Here is a 20,785-nt window from a genome sequence, read left to right as displayed (position 1 = left end):
GTCAAGAAAAGCACATTTATTATTTTACTTATAACAACGGAATTTATACGCAAAAGTTTCTAATATTTACTATTACAATAACATATTAATTACCTGTTCAATGACTAATAAAATGTTGTGGGTAAATATATAACTAAATATATATGTATTTTATTGTACGCTGCTAAACTATCTGGAGAAGATTGAAATTGTGTATTGAAGTAATTCAAAAGATTAGAGGGAAGGTAAAGGAATTATAACTCACTCTGAAACACTTAAATATTACGACTTAAGTTATTGTTTGTAATAATATTAAGGCGTTTCCTAACTTGACTTCCTACTTCTCTTTATTGTTATTGTTGGTGCTGTTATTCTTGGTGGTTTCGGTTTTGAGTCGAGATGAAAAGGTCAACGCTCAAAATATTATGCTACATATCAAGATGGAGGTCTTTAAAACGTATTATGCAAATAAGGTTTATTGTCTTATTTTCCTATAAAGCACTTAATTTTGCTAAATGACGTACATAAGAGAAAAAACCCTGTTGTTCCGCGTTCATCTTACAAAAATAGACCCACGTATTCGCTATCTTTTCCATTAATCAAACCAAAGACAGGCTCCCGATGCGTATTGATGCGTTTCGATTTGCATCTTTACAGTCCGTGAAGCGCAGACGATATTTAGTCAAGGGCAATGTGAGGATTGTGTAAGACATTTTTACGCCAGCGCTCAAGGGCAAGAAAACTGTAACCGAAATGTGAAAAATAATGCTTTTAATCAAAAAGTATAGATATGAGAAAGACACTTGGTATAATGACTCAGCGTTAATTCAACATTGTGTATGCTTTTTAAAAAAATAACCAAATGTCATGTGAATATTACTTAACGTAAATTGGTGTTCTATTTGATATAAGTTGTGCTTATAAAGCTTAGTATACACACACAAAACGCAATTAAGTTGTGGTTTGTTTAAATTTATGTAATCATTAATGGTTAACGTCGGTTATACTTAATACTTAACTATTGTAACAGCTGTGAGTAAATACACTGCAAAACATAAAATTATAACAATAATAAGGAACTGCATAGCGCCATCAACCTAATTGTCTTCAAACACTTACTCGAACTTAATAAGCACACGTGTTTTAAGTCAACAATTAACTTAATTGTTTATCCATTTTTACACTCCCGCCTTCATTATGAAGAGATCTTGAAACAACGGATTTCGATTGCTGGTATGTACGTTCTAACCGCAGGATTGAAATACTGTTTTCGATGCTATTTTCCACAAGCTATAAGAACGTGGGCTATTCTTATCAAATGTGTAAATATTGCATTATTTATTGAATACATTTCGCGATTGTTGTTTGTCGGCAACCTTTCAGCACACTTCAAAAATAGTAATAAATGATGTTTCGTTTACGCTTTTCAGTGATTTGTTCACATATGAACTTACAAATATGCAAAACACAAATCAATTGAACCGACATTCAGTGAAGAATTCTTACGTCATATGCCAAACCTGCATACTAATAAAGTATTAAAACACGTATTAAAATTCAGGATGCAATCCCACTCTCAGACGCGTATAAAATATCATAACCGAAACAACAACGACAAAAGAATGAACGTATGTTCTGTTACATAAATCGTTTGTCTCGACAATACAAAATGACCAGCAACGATTTTCTAAAACACAAGAAACAAATCTATGGATTTTGTGAGTCGAGTTCTAAATGTAATATCTTAAATAAATATTCTGTACCGACGGGTTATGCATTGCTCAGGCGTTATGGTATTTTATATCGGGAACACTATTATTGGAAAATCACAAAACACATGCAGATACATTTCGTGTTTTTCTTCATTTAAACAGCAGGCGGTGATAGGAATTTCATATTTAAATTAATCACACAAGTGCCACTTGGATTTATCAATTCTCTCTCGATAAAAGGTTTAATTTAAACCTTCAATTTCTTTTCTTTAAATCAGCTTATTGCTTGCAGCATAAAATGCCTGTTTTTAACGTCTTCATGTTGAATGTCTTCAATTGTTTCTGGAAAAGTTTATATTTATGACTGTGTTGATTTCTTGGCACTGTCTCGCATGCACGTGAGCAGCCTACAGGTAGTGTATATGATCTGTCAGTCATTAAAACTATTTCAAGACAACCTTACGCAATCCACTTATGTGATATCATGGCTTACTTTTTGTATGATAACCAAACGATTACAAGAATATCATAAGATACTTTATTCACATTTATTTATTTCACTGTTTTTTATAGTACAAGGCCCACATAAAAGGTACAGACACGTTGGAAATACCAGATTTATACACAACTCAGCAATTTTGCGATCAACCTTTATTAAAGTAATGAGTCACAAACTAAATTCTGAGAATTCTTAATATTCCAAAGTTTCAACTGATATTTTAAGTGTGTTCAGTGTGTATTGCAAATATCGATTCCGCAAGAATATTTACATTTCTATGGAATTCATATGGCCTATTTCATCGTATGCAGTCTGATAAAATACAGCATTAGATTTTTGTTATCAAAGACGTTCTTTCTGCATACTCACTGCACTGTGAATAAAGTAAACACATAGGAAAAGGTGACGCTGCTCAGAAGCGCACAATCACTTTTTTGAATTGAACATGCTATTTACTAAATTCTCTAACTTAAAGGTTCTTTATCCTACGTTTGTTCTGTTAATATTCGATAGATCCATAGACCTCTTTTATTTGTTTTTTTCCACTTTTCAACTCCGAAAAGTGAAAGAAGATAATGCTTATTGCAGGACAAAACACGATGAAATATACGAAATATTTGTTTGCATCTTTGCAGTTAAGAGGCCGAACTATTGAACTCGGTCACAAATGTCATAAGCCATTCGAACACTTTTATATACCAATATATCATGTGACTGATATTAGATACATATTGGTAAAGTTGGCCTACGATTGCTTTAATTTCCAATGGGAAAGTAATGTTGTAAATTAAATACATTAATTTAGTCCTAATGGGCACATGTGTGCAAATCACATTTACCATATTAGTAATTTATTTTAACAAATTTCTAAATTCTTAATTAAATTATATAATTTTATAACATTTAGTACAAATTGGATCTGATCCCGTAAATTTGCAAGACACGCTTAGCAGGTTAGAAATTATTTCGAAAACGTGTTGATCAAGCCTGTATATACACGTGTTACACCTTTCAAATAAATAAAGCTGCAACATAATATAATAGTGCAACTGATATAAACCATTTTCATGTAGAGGGGTTATGAGAGACTTGTTGTGAGCGGTATGTATATTCAATTAGAAAATTATACATCCGAGTGGTTTTCTTTTCATTTATCTGGAACATTCGGAAATTTCCAAAAAAAGTACATGGAAACTCACTCTTAGCTACACATTAAACCGCAGAATGTCCGTTAAATGCATAGAGTCGGGCATTGTTCAAATGCCAACACCATACAATAATATTGTTTTCATGCATTCCTTGTTGTTTTCACGTAGGCACTTTTTTAAACGCGGCATTTTATGGTCAATGAAGAGATCGTAAAGCCAACGGGACATTTCGGGTCCTACGTGCAAGCATCAATTGCTGTTCGGTGCTTCTTGAATTATGATGGCTTCTTGTCAAATATTTAATGTTTTCAGTGATACGTGTATGGCAATTATGATTTCTAAGTTAACAGTATGACTTTGTGTGTTAAAGCTGTAGATAAGCGCGGAGTTTTTTTTGTATAAAGTCTTCAACAAATTGTATGTATTACATAATTATACATTTGCATAGACCACACAGTAATGATTTTCTTGGTATTTTAATATGATAATAGATTCTACCTTATTTAGGAGCATATGCTTACTTGATAGCCATAAATGGTTTAAATCAATGAATATCAGGGAATTAATTTGCACAAAACCATTACAATTCTTTAAATAAACAAGTAATTAAGCCAAACTATTCCATCTATTTCATTTTTATGAAATAAAATGCTATTTTGCATAATCTTAGCTGTTAGATATAATATAATAAAGTGTATGCGTGTGTGACTTTTATTTGTACTATTGGGTAAATCCTTCAATATAAGACTAATATTTTTAACGCTTTGCAAATAATAGTAATAATTATACAATGATTAAATAATAGTAAAAATGATTTAATGTGTTATATCATAAATATGTGTTATAGTTACAGTGCAAATTAGTGTACGTATCACACCTTAAAACCCCTTATTACCTTCCGCCTTGCTGAATTGAAAAGTTGTTTGTGGTTTGACTACCAAAGATATAATAATGAACGCTACCACAATGTCTGGACATTACTTTTACTATTGATTGAGGTCATTCAAACACGTTGTCTAAAGGCAAGTAAAGGAAGGATATCGCAGGCTAAATCACGTTGGCTGACTCGACTTTATGTAGCAAACAATACAACTTCAGAAACATAATCAGGACGGGAATCCTTTTTCTTATATTTTACTATTGACACAGAATAAAAACAAGGATTTATGTTCATCGCATGGGAAAGGTCAATGAAAAGTATTTGTGGTTGAAACCGCTTTGAGGGCTCTAAGTAAATATAGAGAAATGAGTGGAATATAAGCTTATTCACGAAAAAGATATGTCAAAGACACTCTGTCCGAAAAACATGGTCTGGCACAATGCACAATTCTAGATATTCCCAAATTCATACTCGAACTCTAGCAGTTGCATGTTCGTTCCTCCAGAATAATTTATAGCAAGTTGTTTTCAATACATTAAAAAAAATACTCATTTTTTATCACACAGCTCAAGTTTTTTTAACAAGCTTATGTTATAGCATTGTTTTACTATTTTTACCTGTTTCTTGTGAATTTGAAACCGAAACATGCAGTATAATGAATACTTCGCAAGTCAGAAAATTGTTCTTAAACTGGTTGCTTAAATGCGTATGTACAATCAAGTTTATTATTTCTACCAAAAATGAAGAACACGCTTGATAAAAGTTTTATGACATTAATTGTGTTAATGTTTAGTTGTTCATAGCAGTTTTAATGAGAATACCCTTTGAAACCAGATACATAGAAGTTGATGTTAGTAGTTGTGAATTTATTGGAACACCCCTGATCGATGGAACACTTTCATGTGCGCAAAGTACACGGATACTGTCTCTTCGCTACAAAATCAACCCATACAATGTCCAGTTACTGTATTTTGATAGAAAGCATTCACCAGAATCAATCATTCATTTATTATTAATCATTAATTGATGTTTTCACTTTGTTCTTGTTATTTGATCATTAAAATGCCACATTTAATTGGTAATCTAGGCGGTCTTATATCCACAGGGACATATGTCGTGCTCGTATTCCATTACATCGTCTGTGTTTCCATGTTTAGTGCCCTTGATATACATTATGTAGGCCTCTAGTTTGCTAATTAATGTGTTCGTTGATATGCGTATAATAATTATGAGTATGACACATTGGTTATTAATATGAATTCGCATGTTCGTATAACAATTATGATTATGACACATTGGTTATTAATATGAATTCGCATGTTTGTTGAAATAGAATAGACGAAATGCATGTTGTTGTGGGCTTTGACTAATTTGGCATGTTGATTATATATACTTTGTACGCATAATTTATTTTTGTATATATGATGTTTCGGTTTTGAGTCGCGAAGCAAAATTAAACATTACTAACTGTCCAGTTAAATGTCCAGTTTAAGTTCCTTACGTATATTTACGTATATTTAATATAATATCAAGTAATGTTATATACCATTCGTGATATTTTAATCAATATAAACTAATAATTGTAAAAAAAATACGGTATTTTTGAACTTTTCTTTTATCGTCAATCGCGGTTGACGGTCCCTTTAAAGCTTTTAATGTTTTTCAAAACAAAGTGGTAGCAAAAAATGCTATTCATTTAACTAGCAAGAATAGATTTAAACTATCTATTTCATTTATCAAACTAAGTTCCCGTTGCGTGGTGTTGCATACAGATTAACCTCTTCACAGTTGGCCACAGTTGCTTTTAGTTAAAAGCAATAATAAGATGTTGAAATACATTTGTTACCAGATATCAATCTCCGGTACACTGTAATGCAAATGGGCAAACATGTATTTACAAGAAATGAAATGTTTGCATACAGATTCATCGTTATTACAACATGCATGACTTTTTCAAAAGGCCAATATTTCACAAGTGACAACAGCGCCGTTCTTAAATCCGTATTCGTTTTAATGCATGTTTTGTGAACCAAATCCAAGCGCTGACAAACTCGGACCAGATAATTGTATACCCCGATCCGAGGCGCAGAATTTTAACCAATCACCTCCAGGACCACATACCAGTGCGGGAATCCGTATAACACGGTTGAAGAATGAGCTAGTTATAATGCTTCAGATATGAATGTTGATAAATTTAGTGAATCGTGTAATGGTAGGCACGAAGAAACAATATAATTAATAGCCTCTGTTATAAGACATTTTTATCCACGACTTGTACATATCACATCGTCTAAGCTATTACATTTACCATGAATATGTCAATGTGCTAAGGCATTCTCATGTCCGTATCTCATTCTCATTAGTACATGTAATTTGACTGTTCTAATTTACGTATATCTTATTTTGTTCAAGTATCTTTTGCATGTACACAACGTATTGATGTTGGAAGAATTAAATTCTTTACGCTAGTGCTCTGTACTTATGACATACCGCAACTTCCTTGTAACATTAAGGCCTCGAATTATTAGATAGCGTGTCTAATGATCAATAATCTAATAATATTTATAATTAACTGCAATTATTAATTTATTCTAACGGAGTAATTATTTGACTACAAGTTCCCATGAAGCAAATGCTTTATATGTAAACCAAATAAATATATGATGTCATTAGATTAATCTGTAAATAGCATAATAAAGTAAGTTCAGTAAATGAAGTTATGAATAATAGACATTTGGACGAAAACATTACAAGACCGTTACTTCTGAACTAGTTTTATTGATTGGCATAATATATAAACAGCCTAAAGAACTTACGTTCCTGTATAGGTCGTAATTATACTCGAGAATAATTCGTTAATGTCGAATGCGCATATTAAACAAGAGCGAACAAATGTATAAATTAAGAATCTCGATGGTATGAACGTTGTCTATATTCTAAACTAGTTGTTTTGTAATTTAAAACACACACAATGTTGTTTTCACTATTGTTGCTATAATTTATACGCAATCGAAGAGGCTTTTAAGCCTTAATACATTTCGTGCGCTCTGTTTCCATTCGTTTGTTTACATTTTCATTCGGTGCCTCTAGACCGACATGATGCCGATCTCTGTTTGACTATTTAAAATATTCAATGAATTAAATAGTTATGGCATTATAATTATAATATTGGACGTACCATTTGAAAGTTATGGACGATCTTATGTTTTTCATCTTTAAAATCTATAAACAACAATTATTGAAATATTACATAAGTCCGTACAATATTGTTTGTCTATGTTCAGTGTTCTTACATGTACAGTTAAATAAATATATACTAACCGGAAAATATCAATTCAAATTTACTGTAGATTATAAGCTACCAACAGTAACAAATGCATGGCTAAACACTGTCGGTCGCAATGGCGTAATGGATGTGGTGTACTCCTAGGGAACGGAGTTTACTGGTTCGATCCCCAGTGTAGGGATTTTAAGATCTCTCTCAAAGACACCACGTAATTGTTACCTAGGAAACAATCTCGAGAGCGTTTTAATTAGTCTTAGGCTTACGATTCAATCGAGCTAAGTTATATAGGTTTAATCGTAACTAAACATTGTACTCTGTTAACGCTTCGAAAAATGTGCAGACAACAATATACGCGGTGATTGGCCTTTAATAGTGTGCATTATTTGGGTTATACAAATTAATTCAAAATGTATATCTGAACTTAGTCTGCGCTTTGACAATGCTCATCATTTTTAAACCATCCTTCGATTTTATCATGTCGAGAAAAGAACATTTATTATTTTAATTAAAACAAAGGAATTTAGATGCAAAAGTTTCTAATATTCGCTATTACAGTAACATATTCATTACCTGTTCACTGACTAATAAAATGTTGTGGATAAATATAAAGCCAAATATATATGTTATTGTACGCTGCTAAACTATCTGGAGAAGATTAAACTTGTGTATTGATGTAATTCAACAGATAAGACGGAAGGAATAGGAATGATTACCCAGTTTGAAACACTTAAATGTTACGACTTAAGTTATTGTTTGTTATAATATTAAGGCGTTTCCCGACTCGACTTCCTACTTCACCTGATTGTTATTGTTGGTGCTGTTATTGCTGGTTGATTCGGTTTTGAGTCGCGATGAAAAGGTAAACGCTCAAAATATTATGCTACATATCAAGATGGAGGTCTTTAAGACGTATTTTTAAAGAACGTTTATTGTCTTTTTTCGTATAAAGCATTTAACTTTGTTAAATGACGTGCATTCGAGAAAAAACCCTGTTGTTCCGCGTTCATCTTGCAAGAATAGACCCATGTAATCGCTATCTTTTCCATTTATCAAACTAAAGACAGGGTACCGATGCGCATTGATGCGTTTCGATTTGCATCTTTACATTCCGCCAAGCGCAGACGATATTCAGTCAAGGGCAATGTGAAGATAGTGCATGACATTTTTTCGTCAGCGTTCAAAGGCCGAACCACTGTAATCAAAATGGGAAAAAATGACTTTAATGAAAAAAAGTATAGATATAATAAAGACACTTGGTATAATGACTCAGCGTTATTACAACACTGCGTAAATAACCAAATGTCATGTGAATATTACTTAACGCAAATGGGTGTTCTATTTGATATAAGTTGTACTTTTAAAGCTTAGTATACACACAAAAACGCAATTAAGTTGTGGTTTCTTTTAATTTATATAATCACTAATGGTCAACGTCGGATATACTTAATACTTAACTATTGTAACAGCTGTGAGTAAATACACAGCAAAACATAGAATTATAACAATAATAAGGAACTGCATAGCGCCAGTAACATAATTGTCTTTATACACTTATTCGAACTTAATAAGCACACGTTTTTTAAGTAAACAATAAACTTAATTGTTTATCCATTTTTATACTCCCGCCTACATTATGAAGAGATCTTGAAACAACGGATTTCGGTTGCTGGCATGTACGTTTTAACCGCTGGAGTGGAATACTGTTTTCGATGCTATTTTCAACAAGCTATACGAATGTGGGCTATTCTTATCAAATTTGTAAATATTGCATAATTTATTGAATACAAGATTGAATTGCTGTTGTTGTTTTTTTCGGCAACCTTTCAGCACACTTCAGAAATAGTAATTCAATGTTGTTTCGGTTACGTTTTTTTTCAGTGATGTGTTCACATATGAACTTAAAATATGCAAAACACAAATCAATTTAAACGACATTCAGTGAAAAATTCTCACGTCATATGCCAAACCTGCATAATAAAGCACGAAATAACACGTATTAAAATTCAGGATGCAATAAAATATCATAACCGAAACAACAACAACACAAGAACGAACGTATGTTCTGTTGCATAAATCGTTTGCCTCGACAAAACAAAAGAATCAGCAACGATTTTCAAAACTACAAAAAAAACAATCGATCGATTTTGTGAGTCGAGTTCTAAATGTAATATCTTAAATAAATATTCTGTACCGACGGGTTATGCATTGCTCAGGCGTTATGGTATTTTATATCGGGAACACTATTATTGGAAAATCACAAAACACATGCAGATACATATCGTGTTTTTCTTCATTTTAACAGCAGGCGGTGATAGGAATTTCATATTTAAATTAATCACAAAAGTGCCACTTGGATTTATCAATTCTCTCTCGATTACAGGTTTAATTTAAACCTTCAATTTCTTTTCTTTAAATCAGCGTATTGCTTGCAGAATAAAATGCATGTTTTAAAGTCTTCATGTTGAATATCTACACTCGTTTCTTGAAAAGTTTATATTTATGATGGTGTTGATTTCTTGGCACTGTCTCGCATGCATGTGAGCAGCCTACAGGTAGTGTATGTGATCTGTCAGTCATCAAAACTATTTCAAGACAACCTTACGCAATCCACTTATGTGTTTACATTGCTAACTTTTGGGATAATAACCAAACGACTTCAAGAATATCATAAGTAAAGGAAGCCGTATTATCGATTCCTTAACCGTAGGTGCATTTTTTCGTTCACCTAAATTTAAGCCTCGTTTCTGGAAAACTGGAATTAATGCATGTGCGTTAAGTGTCGTCCCAGATAAGCCAGTATAGTCAGAACTTGATTTTGGTTAAGAAGAGATTTCAATTCAAGTAAAAAATCAATTAAAGCGGAAATTGTCATCCGTTATTGGCCTGTGCGGACTGCATGCACAGGCTTATATGGAACGATACTTTATTCGCACTCATTTACTCCAGTGTGTTTTTTTCTAGGACAAGGCTCACATTTTAGGTACAGACACGTTGGAAATACCAGCTTTATACACAACTCAGCAAATTTGCGATCTACAGTAATAAAAGCAATGAGTCACAAACTAAATTCTGAAAATTCTGAATATTCCAAAGTTTAAACATATGTCACATATTTTAAGTGTGTTCAGTGTGTACTGCAAATGTAGATTCCGCAAGAAAATTTGCATTTCTATGGAATTCGTATGGCCTAGTTGATCGTATGCAGTCTGATAAAACACAGCATTTGATTTTTTTTTATCAAAGACGTTCTCTTGGCATACTCACTGCACTGTAACTTTAAATAAACACATTGGGAAAAATGACGCTGCTCAGAAGTGCACATTCACTTTTTTGTATTGTAAATGTTATTTACTAAATTCTCTTAATTATTCAAAGGTTCTTTATTCTACGTATGTTCTGTTAATATTCGATAGATCCAGAGACCTCTTTTATTTATTTTTTCCACGTTTCAACTCCGAAAATATTTGTTTGCATCCTTGCAGTTAAAAGGCCGAACTATTGAACTCGGTCACAAATGTCATAAGCCGTTCGAACGCTTTTATATACCAATATATCATGTGACTGATATATATTTGTATAGGTAATTTGGCCTACGATTCCTTTTTTTCCAATGCGCAATTCGTGTTCTCAATTTAAACCATTAATTTAGTCCTAATGGCACATGTGTGCAAATCAGGTTAGTAATTTATTTTAACAAATTTCTAAATTCTAAATTAAATTATATAATGTTATAACATTTTGTGCAAATTGGATCTGATCCCGTAAATTTGCAAGACACGCCTAGCAAATTAGAAATTATTTCGAAAACGTGCTGATTAAGCCTGTATATACACTTGTTACACCTTTCAAACAAATAAAGCTGCAATATAATATACTAGTGCAATTCATATGAACCATTTGTATGAAGAGTGGTTATGAGAGACCTGTTGTGAGCGGTATGTATATTCGATTTAAAAAATTGATACATCCAAGTGGTTTTCTATTAATTTATCTGGAACATTCGGCAATTTCCACACAAAAAAGTAAGTACACGGAAACTCACTCTTAGCTACACGATTAAACCGCAGAATGTCCGTTTAATGCATAGAGTTGGGCATTGTCCAAATGCCAACACTATACAAGAACAGTGTATTCATTCATTCCTTGTTGTTTTTACGTAGGCACTTTTTTTAAACGCGGCATTTTATGGACAATTAAGTGGTCGTAAAGCCATCGGGACATGCCCCGTCCTACGTGCAAGCTTCAATAGTTGTCCGGTGCTTCTTGAGTTATGATGGCTTCTTGTCAAATATTTAATGTTTTCAGTGCAACGTGTATTTCAATTGTAATTTCTTAGTTAACAGTATGACTGTGTGTGTTAAAGCTGTAGATTAGCGCGGAGTTTTTTTTTAATAAAGTCTTCAACAAAATGTATTTATTACATATACGTATACATTTGCATAGACCACACAGTAATGCTTTTCTTGGTATTTTAATATGATAATAGATGCTACCTAATTTAGGAGCCAATGCTTACTTGATATACATTTATGGTTTAAATCAATGGACATCAGGGCATTATTTTGCACAAAACCATTACAATGCTTATAATAAAAAAGTAATTAAGCCAAACTCTTAAATCTTATTCATTTTTTGATAAAACAAAATGCTATTTTGCATAATCTTAGCTGTTAGATCTAATATAATAAAGTGAATGCGTTTTGATATATTTTTACTATTAGGTTGAATCATTTAATATAAGACAAATAACGCTTTGCAAATAATAGTAATAATGATAAAATGATTTAATAATAGAAAAAATATTTAATTTGTTATATTATAAAAATGCGTTATAGTCACAGTGCAAAATCGTATCCCACCTTAAAACCCCTAATTATTTACCGCCTTGCTGAATTGTAAAGTTGCTTGTGTTTTGACTACCAAAGATATTATAATGAACGCTACCATACTGTCTGGGCATTACTTTAACTATTGATTGAAGTAATTCAAACACGTAGTCTATAGGCAAGCCAATGCAGGATATCGCAGGCTAAATCACGTTGGCTTACTCGACTGATTGATATGTATACTTCATATTGTTGATGAGTTTGTTTCGACTAATAGTAAAGAGGTACACTTTGAAGTCCGTATTTTGCATGCCAAGTCTATTCGCTGGTCCTTAACGGTGCATATCAATGTTAACGATTTTATTAATATGCATTGTTTCAAGCAAGTAATCTTTTGAAAAGACCAAGGGATAGGGAAAAACGCATTTCCGTGTTGGTCTTGCAAGAATGGATTAGTAAACTTATTCCATTACAATTCTTTATAATAAACTAAAGATAGGTGCATTTCATATACATTGATTTCCACATCTACAGTCTGACAATCACTTAAGTCACTGAAGTCACTCTGTCTTTGATAATTTGTGAAATCAAAACAATGCATACTTATGTTGTTTCATTTCTATTAACAACATGATCTCTAATTGTGCTTTACATATTTGATACAAAATGTAGCAAACAATAAAACTTCAGAAACCTTATCAGGAAGGGAATCCTTATTATTATATTTAAGTCTTGAAACAGAATAAAAACAATACAATTACAAAGATTCATGTTCATCGCATGGGAAAGGGTAATGAAAAATATTTGTGATTGAACCCGCTATGAGGGCTTTAAATAAATATAGAGAAATGTGCGGAATATAAGCTTATTCACGAAAAGTATATTTCAAAGACACTCTGACCTAACATTGTCTGGCACCATACACAATTCTAGATATCCCCAAGTCATACTCAGTGACATCATTAATAACGGTTTTTGAGTAACAAATGTGGGTTCCGTCATGATATTTGAATTCCTCGGAAACAAATGTATTATTCATTCAAAGCTTTCCTATAACGAACTCTATTAGTTGATTGTTCTTTCCTCCAGAATTTTTTTAGCAAGTTGTTTTCAATACATTAAAGAAATGTACTGATTTATTAACACACAGCTCCAGTTTTTTAACAAGATTGTGTTATGAAATTTTGTACTATTTTTTCCCTTTTCTTGTGAATTTGAAACCCAAACATGCAGTGCAAGGAATACTTTGCATGTCAGAAAATTGTTCTTAAACGCGTTACTTAAATGTGTAATGTATAATCAAGTTTATTATTTCCACCAACATGAAGCACAAACTTGATAAAATTTTACCGACATTAACTGTGTTAATGAATATCAAACGTTCATTCTCTGTTAGCGTAATGAAATTTTATGTTGTGTATAACATGTTTTAATGAGTACACCATTTGAAATAAGATGCATAGAAGTAGTAGCGGATTTTTTGGAACAACCCTGATCGATGGAACACTTTCATGCGCGCAAAGAACACGGAACTGTCTCGTCGCTACAAAGTCAACCTAGAGGATGTCCTGTTACTGTATTTTTATGGGAAGTGTTAACATACCAGAATCATTTATATATTATTAATTATTAATTGATGTTTTCACTTTGCTCTTGTTATTTTATCATAAAAATGTCACATTTTATGGGTAATCTAGGCGGTCTTATATCCGCAGGGACTTATCTCGTGCTCGTATTTCATTTCATCGTATGTGTTTCTATGTTTAGTGCCTCATGAAAGACATTATGTAGGCCTCTTATTGACTAATTAATGTGTTCGGTGGAATGCGTATTTCAATTATGACACACTGGTTATTAAAATGAATTTGCATGTTTGTGTAAATAGAATGGACGGAATCCATGATGTTCGTTTTTGTTTTGCAACAAAATATATGCCCGTGTTAGCTGCCATAATGTTCGGAAATAATTCAATCGACAAAAATCATGGCTGGACAAAAATGATAGCTTATGTTAAAACTCTTAAACATTATTTAAGCGTTGACTAACTTGGCTTGTTGATAACATATACTTTGTACACATACTTTGTATTTCTAAACATGATTGTTTCGGTTTTGAGTTCGCGAAGAAAAATTAAACAATACAAACTGTACGTTACATGATACAGTTTAAGTTCCTTATTTTTATACAAAGCTTTCACTGTTTTTCAAAGACAAAGTGATAGAAAAAATGCTTTTCATTTTCCTATCAAGAATAGGTCCAAGCTATTCATTCCATTTTTCAAATTAATTTCCCGTTGCGTAATGTTGCATACAGATTTAACTCTTCACAGATGTCCAAGTGTTTTAGTTTAAAGCAATTTTAAGATGTTGAAAGACATTTGTAACCAGATATCAATCTCCGGTACACTGTAATGAAAATGGGAAACATGTTTTTACAAGAAATTAATTGTTTTCATACAGATTAAGCGTTATAACAGAAGTATGCATTACTTTTTCAAATGACCTTTATTTCACATATGACAACAGCTCCGTTCTTAAATCCTTATTCATTTATGCATGTTCTGTAAACCAAATCCAAGCGCTGACAAACTCGGACCAGACTATTGTAAAACCCGATCCCAGGCGCTGTATTTTAACCAATCACCCCCAGGACCAGATACCAGTGCGGGAACCCGGATAACACGGTTGAAGAATGCGCTAGATATAATGCTTAAGATAAAAGTGTTGATAAATTTAATGAATTGCGTAATGTTCCGCGCCAAGAAACAATTTAATCAATAGCCTCGGTTATCAGACATATCGAAGACTTGTACATATCACATATCTAAGCTCATACATTTACAAAGAATATGCCAATATGATAAGGCATTCTCATGTCCGTGTCTCATTCTCATTAGTACATGTTATTGGCTGTTCTAATTTACGTCTGTCTTATTAACAAGTATCGTTTGGTTGTACACAACGTATTGATTCTGGAAGAATTAAAATCTTTACGCTAGTGTTCGGTACTTATAATATACCACAGCCTAGTTGTAACCATGTAGCCTTCTCCAACCATTCGATAGCGTGTCTAATAATCAATAATATAATAATATTTATATTTATAACATATATTTTTAATTTTAATTGACTGCAATTAGTTTTTATTCTAGCGTTATAATTATTTGACTACAAGTTTACATGAAACATATGTTTTATATGTAAACCAAATAAACATATGCTGTCATTAGATTATCTGCAAATAGCATAATAAAGTATGTTCACTAAATAAGTTATTAATTTAGAAAATGTGACAAAACATTACACGACCGTTACATGCGATTTAGTTATCAAACAGTATCAATAACTTTCTTTCCTGCATAGGTCATATCCACGAGAATAATTCGTTAATGTCGAATGCGCATACTTAACAAAGGCGAACACATGTGATACAATTAAGAATTCCAATGGTATGAACGTAGTGTATTTTCTTGAACTAGTTGGGTTTTAATTTCCGACAAACTATGAGAATATGGGGTAATTGTAGTTATTGTATTTAAATGACACAATATGAGAATCGAAACTGTTGTTTGTTTGCCAACTAGCAAGTGAATTGAGTTTTCACTTGAATGTTCAATTAATAGTAGTAAAATATTGCCCCATTCGCATTTTTCATTTATGCATTTCAGAAACGAGCTTTATCTACATGCAAATGCCATATCACAAGTCATAAGGACTGGGGGACGAATAACTAACAACACCTTACAAACTACCATTCATTTATCATTTTAGTATTAATTTAAATTTGTGTCCGGTGTTTACGAAAAGAATACAACAACACCATTATGAAAAAAATGTGACTGCACAATGTCAACACAATATCAAAATATTAAAATATCAATATTACAAGTAACTATTATTTTTAATTATTATAATATTAAATATATCATAAATTAGTTATATAAACAACAACCCTAACATTCAGTAAAAAAGCAATAAATATAGTAAACAATAGCTAACTTAAACTTGTATGATATACAGCAGAGTCAATGGGTTATACTATCCATCCAAACCTTTTATAATCAATTAATAAAACAACGTTTAAAACGGCGTTTGAAGCCTTTTTACACTGTCTACCTGTTCTTGTGATATTTGTTTAGTCTTTCCCGACAAGTTAGGTTCTCAAGAAAAATAAAACCATTCTTCAACGCGTTTCTTAACAATATCTAATGATCGGATAATAACATGACAATGGTGCAAGTTACTGACCCAGTTTTTTTTATTGCACATTTACACAATGTTCGTCTCAGATTTATACTTACTCTTATTATAAATCCTCTAATTAGTAATACTCTAATCAAATACAACAACTCTAGCCTCAGAGGAGAGAAGTATTCACAAGAGGAGGCATATCCAATCTTTGTTGTTTGTTTCCTCGTTTTACCTTTTGCAATTACTTACAATATACATGAATCATATAGCAAAGCCATTTGGCTTATTTGTGAACTTCGGTGGTGTTCTCAATTATTGAATATTTACAGTACATATTATATGTTTACAAACTAAACACGTGCACATACTCAAATAAACCACATTTACATTATACCTTTAGGAACGTCAGCCTTTTTGTCTTTTAGCATTTACATGTATTTCTCTGTAACAACATTCCAAACTATGTAAAAAAGTGTACCCACGTTGCCGTGTGTGTTTGCAAAATCATCATTGAGGAAAACAATATTATCAATAACTTCTTTATCAATTGACATAGTATCAGTACCAGATACACTGTGTCAGTAAGAAACCTTTTAATTGTCCGTTACATGTACTTGCAAATATCGTGGCAACGTCAAACATTTCTGCATGTCACATATATCATTATAAGGCAGCTGAACCTATTTTGAATATTCCCAGCCCTAAACCGAAGACATCAATTGTGAAGATGTCTGACAAATGTAGGTAACAGAAGACAATTTTGCATTCTCGGCAGCTAAATGACTCGGTCGATTTGCTGCTTATTTCCACGTTAAATGTGATTTATTTTCTATATCTTTATATGGAATGGCTGTACTTTACACACCATTGAGGTTTCGGCCACGTCCTTGTTTTTCTGATTTTGTGGCATTTAATTTGTGAGCAAATCGAAACTGCAATAATCAATGTCGAGCAGTTACATTACATATAGAGGATATTATCCCTGATAAGAAACGTCCTTTGCGTATCTAAATAAAACAAATCATAAAACATATACACAACTGCTTGTCTCTAGCATTACTAACAATTGCTTTTCGTTACATTATAACGACACGTATTGGTGTTCCGAATAAATAATACAATTACTACTCCTGTTAAAAACTATTAGACAACTACTTTACTTATGTTGACAACCGATTTGTGTCTCTTACGAAAGACATTAAAATGCGATCTAATGATCATGCGCATACACTGATTTACAATGCCAAACAAGGATAACAATAAAAATAATTCTCAATCATATCATTATTTTTTTTCAAACATGCGAATATATATTTATCATATACTTTAAGTAAACTTAATTATTAGCGAAACATATTTTGTTTCGAATTCACAAGCAATTGGCTGCTATTTCGTACAGATGTTCAGCATTGCTCGCAAACTAATACATTATTTATAGGTTGTCGTTATTTCCATATTTTACGATACCGTAAAAATGTCACATTTTTTAACAACTATAGAAGGCCTTATTTCTATCGGGATGTATCGCGTGTTATGTGCCATTCAAGCATAGACGTTATTGTGTGTCATTTAGCTTCAAAGAAATTGTGTTTGTCCCATGTTTGTTGTTTCATATTAGTCTTAATATATAAATATTATTAATTTTTCTTACTCATTGTTGGTATACATATTCGTTGATTTGTTGTTCATATATCAAACGATATTATTCGTCCTATCTTTCTGTGTTTGTTGATTCACTCATACCATGCACACATTCATTATGAGTAGTGATAAATACGCACATTTTGGTGAAGAATATCAAAACAAACAACTGATAATAACAATGATTTTCCACACACTATATATAATATGCGCGTAAATGGTCATTTTTTTAAATAATAATTCATACATGCCCAATTAATGTTGTTTTTTATAGGGGGGGGGGGGGGGGGGGAGGGGGAATTACAGTTTGAACTTTTACTCGTTTGTGCTACTTACGATAATTTTCTCAAAATAAACTTCTAAAAATAAACATACACAAAAATATACGTTAGAAAGATAGAAAAATTTCTTTTATTGATTATTTTAACATGTTTTAAGTAAACTAATTAACGAAAAGGATTTTGCTGACCTACCTATAAACACCATTTTTCTTTTGATGTAAGTGGACGCAAATAACTTACCTAATGAGAAACTGTGCGAATCGATTGTACTACGAAATACCAATACGTTCTAGAACAATACATAGCTAACATGAAATCGACATTCGCAATACATTCGTAATTCTACGCGAGAATCGTTTAAAAAATTCAAACCCGTGTACGAAACAAGGATGAAAAGCAGTCGATACAAATAAGAATCCCAAAGGTATGATCTTCATTGGTTCTCTGTTTTTTTGGCTTAAGTTTTCTACAAAATGGTGGCAATTATTTTTAAATGCCACAACCCTGATAATATTGAATAATTTATTGGATTCATTTTGCTAATGCGCTCTGCAAAAACATTTCCCTTGACCTTACACTGTCCCAACATTGCAAAGGAATATTGCCACGTTTGTATAATAAAATGATGTGTTTAAGTGCGGATTTAGATATAATGGGTATGGCCTCGTAATAAATACTAAGTATTGTAGCAAGGTCCTTACCCCCCGTTAACACATAGCTGCGACTTTACGATGATCATCCCGATCAAGCCACGATCTGACAAAAAGGATCGAGGCCGATCGGAGACTTAATCGAGCAATTTGGAAAATTCTGGTCTTCATTTCGACCGTTCTACGATGCCCCTACGTCAAACACTTACTGCGTTTACTGCCGCGACATTCAAGATCATACTACGACGCAACTCAGAGCTTTTACTGCGCGTTTACTACGATCATAAAGATCTCTCCACGATGCTTCCGCGCTGCCAATACGATTACGGCGCTTCTACTACGCTCTTTTTACGACTTTACACCGATTCTTGGTTGCCACGATCCCGTTACGCTTGTTTTGAGCATGTTCAAAATAAGCGTGGCGAGAGCGTAGAGCTCTCCGATCATGAAGACTCTTCCGCGATTATACTGCGCTTATGAAGACTCCACTACGTTTCTCCTGCGATTTGTCACGATCGGCCACGTTTTCGGCCACACTTTGATCGTAGTAGAAGTGGCGTCCATGTGTGAACGGGGGGTTACTGAAACTAAATAAATACAATATCGTTTTTAAAAGATTGCGAATGAATATTGTCACGTTTGTATAATTAAATGATGTGTTTTAGTGCGGACTTAAAATATATAATAGATATGGTCTCATAATATTTACTTAATATTGTAACATGGTCCTTACTGAAACTAAATTAATACAATAACGTTTTAAAACATTTGCTGACGTATACAAGTCGTAAAAACCAGGATTAGCCCTGCCATTTCACAGAGATTAGCTACGAAAATTATTTATATTGTAATATGGAGATTGCACTCTACATGTGCAGCAACAAACGCATGTGGATCAAGGAATTTGTATTGAACACCGAATTTTCTCTGCAAAAGGTTTTTTTCTAGACGTTTTCAGTTGCATATTTATCGTGTTTGTATTTAAAGTTAATTGGAATACGATAAATATATATCGTATTCCAATTAACTTTAAATGCAAACACGATAAATATGCACCTAAAACGTTTAGCAAAAAACGTATTAAATTTAGCGTTTATTGGAATGTATACGCAAAAATTTGTTTTGGTGATGTAGATATGAAATCGTTTTTTAAGTATGGAGATTTCTCCCACAATGTTGCAATAAATATACGTGCATTGCTGAATAGTGTTTGAAGTATCCGCCTATATAAACAATACATCCTGAGTGGTTCAGTTGTAAATTGTTGCTGCTAAAAGTCGATGGTTCGAATCCTACGTAAATCAAACGTTTTAATTTCATTTTCGTCTTGAAGATGGTTATTTTTTTATTTCAAATATGATTGTTAGTACATGTATAGACTATACCTGTTCGTTAACATTTAAAAAAAAATCAGAAAATCAGTGAACATGTCAATTTAAAAGGGATGTTTTGGCTAGTCATGCATTGCACTGAATATTATGAAAGAACACTTATCCAAATATGCGTGTATAAGATAATATGGCGAGGATGGTACGTTTAAGTGCAGTAAACATTAAATTTGCTAATAAAATCTTATGGCAGGTTGAATAATTTTTATTGAATATGGTGTAGCTTTAGTGGCGCATTTTGACACGTGCAACGCTAGTACAGGTAGTGTGTATATACTTACAGCCGTACGCCATATGAAAAGAAT

The sequence above is a fragment of the Dreissena polymorpha genome, chromosome 11 (genome assembly GCF_020536995.1).
Source record: "Dreissena polymorpha isolate Duluth1 chromosome 11, UMN_Dpol_1.0, whole genome shotgun sequence".
Taxonomy (NCBI): domain Eukaryota; kingdom Metazoa; phylum Mollusca; class Bivalvia; order Myida; family Dreissenidae; genus Dreissena; species Dreissena polymorpha.
Note: the sequence above shows the minus strand (reverse complement) of the source record.